Source organism: Balaenoptera ricei, chromosome 1, assembly GCF_028023285.1.
Source record: "Balaenoptera ricei isolate mBalRic1 chromosome 1, mBalRic1.hap2, whole genome shotgun sequence".
Lineage (NCBI taxonomy): Eukaryota > Metazoa > Chordata > Mammalia > Artiodactyla > Balaenopteridae > Balaenoptera > Balaenoptera ricei.
Genome location: NC_082639.1, coordinates 92216961 through 92230840, shown reverse-complemented (window position 1 = coordinate 92230840; position 13880 = coordinate 92216961).

Here is a 13880-nt window from a genome sequence, read left to right as displayed (position 1 = left end):
AGGGTTCCCTTTTCTCCACACCCTCATTTATTGTTTGTAGATTTTTTGATAATGGCCATTCTGACCAGTGTGAGGTGATACCTCTTTGTGGTTTTGATTTGCATTTCTCTAATGATTAGTGATGTTGAGCATCTTTTCATGTGTTTGTTGGCAATCTGTACGTTTATGCTCAATATTTCAAAAATAAGAGTTGGTTGCTTTGCTTCATGAATATCAATACAATTTGAACCTTTCAGCCTTGTGTCCCATGTGGAACAAAGTAGCACTCTTCCTCTTTCCCTTTGCGTCCTCATATGTCAAAAGGACCTTAAAAAATTAATCTCTCACCATCATCAAACCTCTGTGAACATCGACAGAGACAAAAACTATAGGAGATATTATAAGGGCAGAAAAGTTTAGGGGACAAATTGTTCTGAAAGAATTTAGAACACAAATATCAGTCACGATCACATACTTTTAAGCATCTATATTACAAGAATATAACTGTACCATGAAGTCAGTTATATGACTTGAATAAATATAGCTTTGAAAGAGTAGGAAATTTTTTCAGTTTTCTTAAAGCAGGTAATATTCTATCTCACATATCTCAGTAATTTGATTACTGCAGACAAAGTAGGACCTTCAGTACTACATGAAGGATTCCCGGCTTTACTGATGTTTTTATGCATTTCAGTCTCTCTCCACACTAAGATACCAACAGAATTTTACACTCTTCTCACCTCGTAAAGTGATCTTATTTATGGAGAAATTGTACCCTGCTAACAAAAGTCCCATTTTAGTGGCTCATAGAGAACAATGGGTTATTTCCTGATGGACAGGAAAAAGCATAGTGAGGAGAGCTATGACTATAAAATTAAGGGGAATGTGGCAAAAATTTTACTTGGTTAAGCAGACGTATCATCTTATAAAAGTTCCAAATTTAAGAAGTACAAAATACAGAATAGAAGCTATATAAAATGCTTTATTTTGTGATTGCAGTACATACTGGAAATTTTCTTATTATAACATTGCATTTTGCTTAATATTCTACAAGATACCAGTACCAAAAATTATTTCATATGAACATCTGCCACCAATGCATTTACTTTCTAGCATTACTATGATTAATTTAGATTATGTTATTTCAGCTTGTAGTTGTCATAAAATACTTTAGTTGAATTCGAATGAAGAAATATATATTACATCATAGAGAAGTCATTCCAGTTACAAAACTACAAGGGGTCACAACATATTTTACACTAAAGAACACTAGAAAGAAAATTAATGCTTTTTTTTCATGTATATAACTATGCTGTAAAATACAAAAATGGCCTAATGCATCTACCATGCAATATCCTTTCTACTTTACTTTGTTTGTGGGACATGTGCATTAGGTCTTCTAAATTTGTTTTCTGTGGGTTTTTCAAAAAATACACTTATTTGAAATTTGCAAACACATTATTTTAAGTGAATTTCATATTTTTACTTTTTCATAAGAAGGAATTAAAGTATGAGCTACACTATCAGCTTGTATATTGAAATACTTTGTGAGTTAAGATAACATTATTTCTGTTCATATGCAGTGTTGTTAGAATTCTGATATGTAAAAGTGGGTTTTCAGCAGCTCAGGCAGATTCTTGGGGAGACAGCAGGAGGTAGGTCACAGACTCAAGTTTAATAGTTCACCTAGGAATAATCAGGTTGATCTGTAATCCAGAAGGGTATTTGAGTATTAAGATTAATTTTGTTAGATATATTTATTTCCATAGATTCAAATTGGACCACATCTGCTTCAATATTTAGTGGCTTAAGAACCCAGTTAGTAATTCACAGGATTCAGTGAGCATGAGACTGAAGCAGAGGAATTGGTTGATCTTGTGAAATTTTCTCTCTATGCCATGTATAGATCCTGCTATATTATCCCTAGTATATGAGAAAATAAGTGACTGGGGCACTCATATCACTGTAGAGAATACTTATTTTCCATCATTGTGTATACCTGCTCACAAATTATTTGATTAAGCTTTTACAATGCCCTATATCCATCAATAAGATAAAAATTTCCTGTCATTTGACACTTCCTTTGGACAACTATTAATATTTCACTGCATCCTATTTTTTTCCATCATTTATGTATTAACTTAATAATCCTTTCTCTAGGAAGGCATCATAACCCCTATATTATGTTTTAAATAGGGTTTTCTTCACTCTTCAGGAATTTAAAGTCCATCTCTGTATTATTCTTAATATAAATATTCCCTTTAAAATATATTGATAATAAAGAGATTATTTTGTCACGTGTGAAATTATTCTAGTTGTGGTTATTTATTTTGTTTACCCAGTAGTGTTTTCAATGAGACCAGATCAATGATCTTTATTTTTAGAATAAGCAAAGAAATTACCAGAAGAAAAATAAAATATAATTAGAAGGATAACAAAATTTATGTCTCTTGATTCCAACTTTTTATGGTAATTATTAGTTAGCTTTACATTGGGAAATTTAAGAGAGACTTTTAAAAATTATTTGGTCACTCCTTACTCTATTTACCTTTATATATGATTAAAGTAATGTTAGGGCTGGGAATATAATATTAAAGAAGACATAGACCCCGTCATTATCTTGACACAGATTTAAAAATCGGAAAACTACATTTACTAAAATTAGTGCATCAAGAAGTTTAAAACAGTTTATGAAATGTATGGGTGTAGCTGCAGTTCCTATCCAAAGCAGAGATAAAAGAAGATTCCAAGAGGAACACAGCAAATATGATAATTCTAAACCTCTTAATTCTAAAAGGAACACAGCAAATATGATAATTCTAAATGGGTAAATGGCATTTAGTCGGGCATAAAAGTGGGGAGAAGAACCTGGAAATATCAGAGGCAAAGTCCTGTGGATGACACAGTTCGTCTGGAGCACAAAGACCTGTGTGGTTGGAATGCAGACTGGCAAGCAGAAGAGCTGAGAGGAGACATAGGAGAGAAAAAGGAGTCCGACCATGAAGGATATTTTAAACCATTCAAAGTCTGCCTATCTTTTAAGATTGTCCAAATGAAGGACCAATCAGACTACTGATGTTAATTTTGCCACCTATAATTCAGAGTACCTCGGTGTAGTGGAAAGAGAATCAGCAGGCACAAAGACCACACTTGATTTCATAATCAGTGGTTGGTTTCTTTTCTTACATATCAAATGTTCAGTTAACCTCTTTTTAATGGATTCTGTATGCACTATGAGGTATAGAGGCACAAAATTTTTAAAGTGTTGAGTTTGATGCATCTTTGAAATATCAGAATATAGTTATTCAGTTCTCAGTTGTACGTTTGTGCATGAATCTCAGAAGAGACGTCTGGGCTGGAGGTAAAATGGTGGAAATTCTTGGAGCATCTAGGAGTCTGAATAAATAAACCCTGTATTTTCTGCCTAAACTTGAAACCAGTTGAAATAGGAGTCACCTTTTGATATCACAATGTAAGGATATAACCTAATTGTACAAGTACAATGGTTATTTGAATAATAATTAAAAAAAAAATAGACCCAGATAGCCTCCCATTATTTGGCAGTAGTTGAAGTCCATGGGTTTCCCCCATGAATGTCTACCCTGCTAAGCTTATCATATGGCTAAAAGGATATGAAAATGTATTTCTTCTTTGAGTAAACAGATCCCAAAATGAAGAAGGCAATGCAAACGCAGTTGTTTTCCCAAAACATCAATCATATAAGTTACTCCTCCTATTTTAGGCAGAAAGAGACCAACCATTGATCAACTGAAAGTTCCTTCACATGAAAGGAAAAGTCAAGGGTGCAGGTATTAAGTATTAAGCTCATAACAGTGGAAGTGAGCTTGTGATTGGTAATTCAAGTTATGGAAGTGATAAACTATTGGGAGAAAATCAAATAAGAATAGAAAAAAACTTAACCTTAAATCATATTATAATGCAATGTAAAAAACACATTAGTCCATGTTAATGGACTAATGGAGAGCATAAAGAAAGTGTGATAGCCTCAAATTTGTATATAATCAGTACCTAAGAGAATACATTCCTGTATCTCAGCCCCTTAAAGTTTTCCTTAAGTATTTAAGCCAGTGGACTTGGAACTCAAATGAATGTCTTTAACGATATTATTTATCCTTTAGTTAACTATTCAGTTCAATAAATATTTATTTAGTGTCCACTATGCTTTAGACACAGAAATAAGTTTTTGAAAAAATAATAAATATATAAAACACACATTTTCTTCCATTGAAAAGTTGAATGGGGAATTAGGACAAAAAACAAAAACAAAAAAATATATAATATTTTAAATATTGTGATGGGGATGTATAAAGTATTGTGTGATCACACAGATAAGGAAGACCATGTAATTACTGGAGGACAGGATATGCTTCCTAGAAGAAGTAATTTCTAAGGAGAAATTATAAACTATTTTGGTTAAAGGAAATCATGGAAAAAGTCAGTGTAGTGTGGGAAGAGTGTCCTATATGAGAGGAATGATTTGGCTCTCATTGGCCAAACTCCACTAGAAGCCATGGGACCCCAGAGCTGCAGCCCACAGAGAGCAGCCTTCAGCAGACAGAGCAGGGTGGACAATGGCGAAAAGCAGCTTTGGAAGGATAAAAATCATACTACCCAGATAAACGTAACATGCATCAAACTGCTTACCTTGACTCTATTGGCACTATTTTCCCTCAGGAATCAAAGAGAAGCTTTGGGCTTCCCTGGTGGCGCAGTGGTTGAGAATCTGCCTGCTAATGCAGGGGACACGGGTTCGAGCCTTGGTCTGGGAGGATCCCACATGCCGCGGAGCGGCTAAGCCCGTTAGCCACAACTACTGAGCTTGCGCGTCTGGAGCCTGTGCTCCGCAACAAGAGAGGCCACGATAGTGAGAGGCCCGCGCACCGCGATGAAGAGTGGCCCCCGCTTGCCGCAACTAGAGAAAGCCCTAGCACAGAAACGAAGACCCAACATAGCAATCAATCAATAAATAAAATAAATAAATCTTAAAAAAAAAAAAAAAAGAGGAGCCTTTTCCTTTACCCTAGTCAGTACTCTGGTGCTTACGCAGAGAAAAAAGTGCAATTCAACCTCCAACTTCCAGGGAAAGAAAAGTGTCTAAGATAATGATAACTTGCAGCTGATCTGTGGTGGCTCTGTGCCACCAAAGAGCTTACTAACTCTTGACCAAGGTAGGAATGAAATGTTGTATTAGTGATTTATTTTGTGCTCCTTAAAGCCCTAAAACTCCCCTGGAGCCATTACAACGTTGTTTATAGAAATGTGTAGCTCGATAATGTGTAACTGATTTAACCAGTTATGCAATCTAGTTTTGCTATGTGACTGATGGAGTATTAAAACAAAAACAAAAACGAAACCAAAACAAAAAGCCCTCAGTAAGGTTTAGCCTCAGCTTCCCTGATGCCAAGATATGTTACAGATATCTTCAAGGTTTGTGATGTTGAGATGAAACATGTGCTGAAGGAATGCGAGGAGACCTTGCAAATCTTTGCCTGAATGTCTGGGACCTCCTTGATGTTTGCCTGTGTTTTGTTTCTCCTGCTCTATAGTGCACATTGCCTTTAGTAAAGCCTCACTGGAGGCTTTAATAAAAGCCATTTTGTGTGGTCACATGAGCCTTTTCAGTAATCACATGAGCCCTTTCAATAATTCAACCCAAGATGAACATAATGCAGTTGCTGCAATGATATATAATAATAATAAACATCTTTTCATTGAATAAATGAATCAGTGAATTAATGAGTGAATAAATGAATAAGGAGTGTCAACTATTTTGTACAGATACTAAGTGCACAAATGGGGTAGATTCAGTGAGTTCACAGGGGAATTTATTATTATTAGCATTTAGGTGATTTTAAATCCTGTTGCTTATTCCTTTCTTTTAATGATCTCATGTCTACATCAAAGAATATATATAAAGGATCATAGTACTGAATTTTCATAAAAGTTTTATTTATGTGTTTAGCAGGGTGGTGCAGTAAAAATGATTTTTTATAATTTATTACATACTAAATAAAGTTTCAAGGCACATATAAAATAATGTGAACTGTCTTTGTCACCGTTTATGTAGGCTAATGTCAGATGAAACCAGGACTCTGATTATTAAATGTCACGTAACCTCATGGTGCCAAATCTTTGCTGACTCAGTTGTCAGGCTGACATATATTCTATCTAATACAGACTGCCCATAGTTGGACTCACTAAATGCTTTCCATGCCTCTTCTCTACCATTCATTCTTCAACCTGTCTTTAGAACCTACCACCTGCCAAACCATGAGCTAGATGTTGGTGATACAATAAATGAAAACAAACAAAAAAACATATTTCCTATGCTTGTAGAGTAGACTAGTGGCGGATACAGTCGTTTTGACATATAATTTCAATATAAAATTTGAAATGAATGAAAATGAAATATGTTTTGAAAGTAAAGGGTCCTCAAATTCTTTTCTGAACCAAACTGGCCTTGCTTCAGCATTGCCCCATGATTGGGTCCGGTATTTCTGAAAAAGGACCCTCCGCTTTGCTCAACTTGGCTTCCCTGCACACGTACTCTGAGTTCATGGACTCACAGATCATTCTGAGTTCCTCCTCTTCTTGACTCAAATCTCCTTTTTAAAGGAAAGATGATTTAAAATCTCTTCTCAAGTAACTCATTAGTTCTTGCTATTGGAATAAATGGATTTAATCTATTTGCTTTTAATATGATTTAAAAATTTTCAATATTATCTTTTACAAAATAAAAGCAGATATATTCCTGACAAACTTTGTTAACAAAGTTGATGTCTTTATTCCTAGTTTAGGTATGTGTGATTGAAAGTGAATTCCTTTAATTTCTGGATTATAAGTAAAAGATCTCTTAGAAATTTGACACAAGACGGTATGACTGAAGGCTAAGGATAATACCTGGAAGTTGAACTGAAACATGGAAGGAAAAGCAGACAAATAAGTATCTGCCAAAAGTATACATAGGAAAAGGCATCCAGACAGGATCCAGTTTAAAAAAGAATAAACCTAAAGCCAGGATTTAAGAAGTAGAAACTTAAATACTATTGATGGAATAGAGAGTGGGTTTCTTTTTAGTTCCTTTGGATGAATGTTGATATACTTTGTCCTACTATAGTCAGATACTTAGATTACCTTTCCCCAAAAGAAAAGCAACGTTGAAACCATGTTCCAGAGTGGCTTGCACCTGCTCAAAATTGGGTTACACAGTATTAAAGGTTTAAACCATATAAAGAAAAGTTAGAGACTCTTCCATATTCAAAGCTTTCCCCTCAAAATGAGTATGATTAATAACTTCTCTCTTTTGCTTTGATTGTTGCATGTTTCAATGTTATAGAAATTCAAGACAAGATCTTAAGGTGTCACATCTTTTCTCCATATGAAGCTGAGAAAATCTGCCTATGGTATTGATGCTGGGAGGATATCTGAATCACATGCTTGAGAGCTAGGCTTATTGTTCTAAATATAATTTGACAGTTAAAATGGAGCTGACTAGAGAAAAAGCTAGGATTTACATTTCATTTTAAAACTCCTTAGTGAAAATATGTAGTCAGGACAACTATAGACTCTAAACTGCTATTTTGATTCCAGTAATGCCTGGTTCCAAGATGTCAGTAATCTCCCCAAGGATAATAGAGTGAATACATAATTAATATTATCAAAATGTTAAATATAGTATTTATCACTACATTGCTAAAAGAACCATAAAGATAATTAAGGACAAGTCTCTAAAGGCAAAAAAAAAAATAAATAAATAAACAAAAAACAAAGAAACAAAAAAACCCCCCTCCATTTCTCATTAATTATCTATAGATATTTTAGTCTCAATTATATTTAGAGGTCTTTAAATGTGTGTGCCAAATGTGAATGATATAATTCTGTATCTCAAATGCTTTGGCTGCATAAATTGTAAATAGATGGTTTAACTTTAAATCTTTAACCTAGGGGCCACTCCAGAAGCCTGTGTTGCTGCACTAGGCCTTTGGCCTCCTGGAAGGCATTAGACTTCCTTCCCAAGAATGGGAAGTTCACTATTTCTGACCTTTGGGAGGTCCAGCCCCTGCATAGCCCTTGGGCCAGAGCCTGATCCCCCACACCTGGCTTGATTACTGGGTGAGGCAGTGCTGCACTGTGACTTGACTGAGGCATCGATTAGGGTTGGTTTGATAGGTGATGTGAGCCAGACTCCCCCTCTGGGATGAGGGGTCTCTGGCACTCAGGGGACCCAGGCGTTTCTCATTCCAGGACTTCTTTGCTGGTCCATACAACTTCCGAGTTCTCTCCAGATCTGGCTTCTTCTAGGAAAAGTGGTCAGGGCATCGGTGCCTTGAGCCTGATTCTGCCTTCCTCTGAGCTGCCCCTGAATGCTCAGTGCATCCTAGCCCAATCTCTCCCTGCCCCTCCATCCGGACCCACACTTACTCTCCCCACTTCCCACCATACATGAAGCTACAATGTGCACCCTGTGTGCTCAAAAACAAAAACATTTAAAAAACTTTTTTAACCATTTTGAATTCTATATAATGGTTTTGTCTGTATATCTTTGTGATTTTAAGACATTATGAATAGCATACCTTGAGAGTACAGACAAGATGCACCTAATTTAGGGAGAGCTGGCACCTTGTTTGAAGGACAGGCTTTGGTAAAGAAACAGAATGCAAAGTGATTCTAGAGAGAAAGTGTAGCCAGCACAAAGACAAGAGATGAGAGAGTTGCCTATATTTAGGAAACTGCAATATTTGGCACATAGTAAATGCTTAGTAAGTATTTGCTGTTATTATATTTTTATTTTTATTGAAATTGTTTTTATTACTACAGCTGGAGAGAGTGTATGGGAGACAGAGAAGTTAGAGATCTAGCTAGAACAATAGTTGAAGAGCAAATAACAGACTTTAAGAATCTTATACATTTCTATGGGCTTCCCTGGTGGCGCAGTGGTTGGGAGTCTGCCTGCCAATGCAGGGGACACGGGTTCGAGCCCTGGTCTGGGAAGATCCCACGTGCCGCAGAGCAACTGGGCCCGTGGGCCACAGTTGCTGAGCCTGCGCGTCTGGAGCCTGAGCTCCGCAACGGGAGAGGCCGCGATGGTGAGAGGCCCGCGCACCGCGATGGGGGGTGGCCCCCGCTTGCCGCAACTGGAGAAAGCCCTCGCACAGAGGACGAAGACCCAACACAGCCATAAATAAAAAAAAAAAAAAAAAAAAAAAGAATAGAGAGAAACTTCCTCAATTTGATAAGATTATTTACCTAAAACATACAAAAAAAAAAAAAAAAGAATATTATACATTTCTACATAGATTTTGTAGAGCAGCTAAAAAGAAATGCATAGCATAGTGAACTGACCAGACACCCTGTAGAAGGCTGTGGTGGAATAGACAAAAGTAGAGTAGAACTGCTTATTATAAGTTTTATTGTAGTGATCTAATAAGACAGTAATTGTAACAGCAATAGAGAGGATTGGAGAAGGTATTAGTATTTTGGAAGATAAATAAAGGAAGGGGATTAGCTTTTTGTGAGGGATGAAAGAAGGAGAGGTAGAGGAAGGAATTATGAATGAGTTCCAATATTCAGCCTTGTGTAAGTGCGTAGATGATTCTGTTACTTATAGTTATGGATACAGCCCAAGAATTATCATGGTTAGGGAAGAAGGTGTACATTATATTTTGATCATGCTTATTTTTAAGTGCCCAAGTGACCTCTAAGGGAAGACATCATCTATGTGGATATAAGTACAAATGTGGGGAGTCTTCAACATGTAAAAAGCTCTTAAAGCCATGAATGTGACAGCATCTGTGTAGAAAATGTAGAGAGAAAAGTAGGAAGACTGAGAGCTGACCCCCTCCCTAATACCAATATTTATTTATCATAGAAAGAATATTGAAACTACACACACACACACACCCAGAGCTGAAAAGTAATAAAAGAAACAAACTGGACAGAACACTGCCCTAAAGCTGACATAGAACATTTTGAGGAAGAAGAGGTAAGTATTTTCAAATACTGAAAAGACAAGGTAAGGACTGGAAAGTGTGCATCAGACATAGCAAAGAGAAGAAACTGTATTTTCCTTGGAAATGTCTGGTTGAAAGATAGTAAAAAACAGCCATTAGTTTGACCAAGACATTCTCAACCCTAGTAGGGACTGCATCAGCCTGGAGGAAAAGGAGCCTTCTTATGCTGAAGGCGGGGATAGCTATTTGAAATCCATCTGCCAAGAAATGGCACCATTTTCTAATTGGCACTAAAGCTGTCTTATATGCTAACAGGGGGTCTGTTGGCATATTGTTTGTAATTATCACTGTGGGAGTGGATGAAAGGATATAGATTAAAATAAAGGGATGGAGAATATGAAAAGCAATAATAAATCAGGCCAAGGCCAGAACTCTGGAAAAGAAATATTTAAGGGACACATATAGAAATAAAAGATCCAGACAAGAAAACTGAGGAGAAATGCTCAGAGAGATAGGGAGAAAACAAGGACAAAATAACATCCAGAAGGTCAGAGGTCTCCTTGGGTGTGATTTGATACCCGTTTGGAATAGCATTTTCCATGTAAGTTAATCCACATTAAATTAATTTCCTCCTCTTTCTCCACTTTTCAAATTGAATGCTTTCACCAGCCCAGACAGCTCTTTGCTGACCCCTTTTGATATTTGCCTGCTACAACTCCTGCAAATTACAATTGTGAATTTAGCTCAACTTTGAAAAGTCAGAACCTGACAGTTCATACTGATTTTTACCATTAAGAGCCTGATTGCTACACTCTTTCCTTCTAAGGCATGTAATACTGTTCATGAATCTCAGTCACCTATGGTTGTGCTAATCCCTGCTATTTCAAGTTCTGCACATTTTTAATTTCTAGTGGTATCTCCCACAAGGTTAACATCAGTGAAGTCTTGAGTGACATGAATGAAGCAATCAGGATATTAGATTTCCAGGGGATTCAAAATTAGTCTAACTTATATAGGCCTGGTATCTTTGTACTTGGAGAGAACTCTAGATATCTGAGCACCCACTGAAAAGTGCCTCCAGAGAGTGTGCACTTTATTGAGATATGGAACTGTTATGGGGGGCATGGGAGTGTATCTGAACATGAAATAATAATCTTCTGAAGCTCCTAAGCCTTCCACTGCCCACCACCCAGAAAATGAGGTTAAGAGAGTTACTATTATTGTTATAACTACTGACACTTGTTTACTGAGATTATAAGAATAGTGTAAAGTAGCTGTTATTTGTAAATCTCCACTGATAGACAACATTCATTCCCATTTTACCACTAAACTTAAACTGGAAACAAGGTGTGTTAATTGTTTTCTATTTTAAATTAAGATATTAGCTAGTTTTGTCTGAACCCTAAAAATATTTTGGCAGACTTAGTATTTCACCAGACATTCAATTAAGGATTGAATATTGCTCTTGAATCATTATCGTTATTTATTTTTTTAGTTCACAGCAATGTATTTCTCACAGAACAAAATAGCCTCTTCAGCTAACTAGAAGGGCAAAAAGCCAATGGAAAAAAGTCACCAAACTGTGTGCCTTATTTCACCCTCTCTCAGCTCTATACAGACATTTTTATCCTTCTTTTAAGTTATCAGAACCAGCAGAACAGATTTTTAAATAGTCTATCTCCAGCTGTCTCCTTGTTTGGATCCCTGGATGATTTCTCTATGTGAAATGTCTTTCATCTTTTTTCAGGTGAAAGGTTTATTTGTAGATTTTCTACAAATGAAACCAACTAAAATCTCCTAAGCTCAGAAATGAAGCTTGGAATCTTTTTGAAGGAGGCTGCCTCCTCATAGCTGCTTAGCTGTGGAGCACTCACTGAGGCTCCGGCACCCACCACTCAGACAAGGGGCAGGTGCCAATTAAAAGGAAGCCAAGCAGGTAGGACACACATAGGCAACAAGGTACCTCTTCCCTTTACTTTGCCAAATAGATACAACCTGGCCAACGAAAGAGTGCTAGGTGGAACAATGACACTCTTCACAGGTTATCAGAGGATATTGGGCCAGAACTAAACACATATGATCAAATTTGCCTTTGGTCCCCTAGATTCTTCTTATTTCCCCTTTTCTGCGCTAGCATATTTCTCTGTTCCCATAGGACTACTTCTGGCTTACCAATGAACTCATCATTTCCCCCTTCTTTTCTCATTACAACCTGTTAATCAGTAAAAAATGATGATATATTCATTCATTCACTTTAGGATGAAAATTATGCATAAGGTTTAATCTCTTTTATGGTAATTTGTTATTTTGTATGGAATAATATTTAAGGCCAAAGTAAAGCATACTAATAATGGACTATCTGGCAACATCAACAAAGCTGAAAAAATATTTGGGGAACATTGTAAATTCCCCAACATTTAAAATTATTAATTTATTCTATACATAAATTGTATACACACATACATAATGCTAAGTAGTTGTGTGTGTGTGCATGTGTGCATGTATGTGTATGGTAGTGATGGTAATGGTGGTATGCAAAATGAGCATTTGGCAATTTATTTCAGTAAAAACAGTCCTTAATATTCTGAAGAAAAAATACTAAGTGGTGTCTCCTTTAATTAGAGTTTCTCTCTTTCTATATTAATTTTCACTGACTTTCATTTCAGTCAGTATGACATATCAGACATCCTAAATGACCTTCTCACTGAAAGCAACTAAAACCACTCAGTAAAATACTTTAAAAATATTTAAAAATGGAACGCTGTTCTGGCAAGAAAATAAGAAATTCCAGGAGGCTAAACACAAAGAGATCAGGAAACCTGGGACTTGAGCAGGAGGCGAGAATGTTCTGCAGGTGGCTTTGCATTGAGGGTATCTGCCAAATGCTTGAGCAGCAATTACACAGGGTCAGATAATTGAAAGGATTCATAATACTCCATGGGGTATATACTCACTAAGGTAAAATATATGGTACAGCAGGGGAAAGAAAAGCACAGGCAAACGTCAGACTGGTCCAAGACATATATACAGCTCCCAGAGTCCTTTCTTAATTATACAACTCACACTTTGTCATCAGATTGTTAATCACTACACGGTGGGGAGGGAGACTGTACCTAGGTCTCAGGGGCATCTTTGCTTCATTCAAGGAGGAGGGCTTTTGCACTCCTCTGTTAATGTAACAGCGAAATCCAAGAGAAACAAACAGAAAGGAGGTGCAAACCATCAATCTGTTCATTTTCTATAAACAATGCTGATAAGCTGGTGCAACTTGCCTCCTGGTTTGTCTCAAATTCCCGCACAGAACTACACTAATCATTAGTTAGTACAAAGTAGTTAAGTTTGGCCTAGGGTCACACCAAGCCTCCAGGCACTTCTGGAAGTAAGCATGAGTTTGCTACAGATTAGCTGAGATTAATTCTATACTTACACAAGTTACAATTTTTGAGGACTCTATGGGAATCAAAGGACAGGAGGTAAAGTCTTGGGTTAGGCAAACTTGTGGGGAATCCAATAGTAAACAATTTACATTTAGCTGGAACCCACGTTACATTCTCCTTGTAAGGATGACATAGAAATACATTGGACATATGTAAAGAAAGAACAACAAAAAAAATGTGTCTCAACTGGGCCCTTGGAGGAAGGGAGAAAGTCTTCGCTGGGGATTCATAATTTTATGACCCTCATTTGAATTTGTGGTCTAAACGTGGTAAAACAAAAATTTATTTCTGGAGGAACCAAAATAATTATTTATACAAGATTCATTCCTTCATACAAAAACCAAAATAAATCTCACAGTCCCATGAGCTCTAGAATCACAAAGCACACAAGGAAGCAAAGAACAATGAATGTTAGCCAGCAGAAATAGTAGGCAGCAAATACACATATACTTAAGATATTGCAGTTTATTAGACACAGGACATGAAATAAATA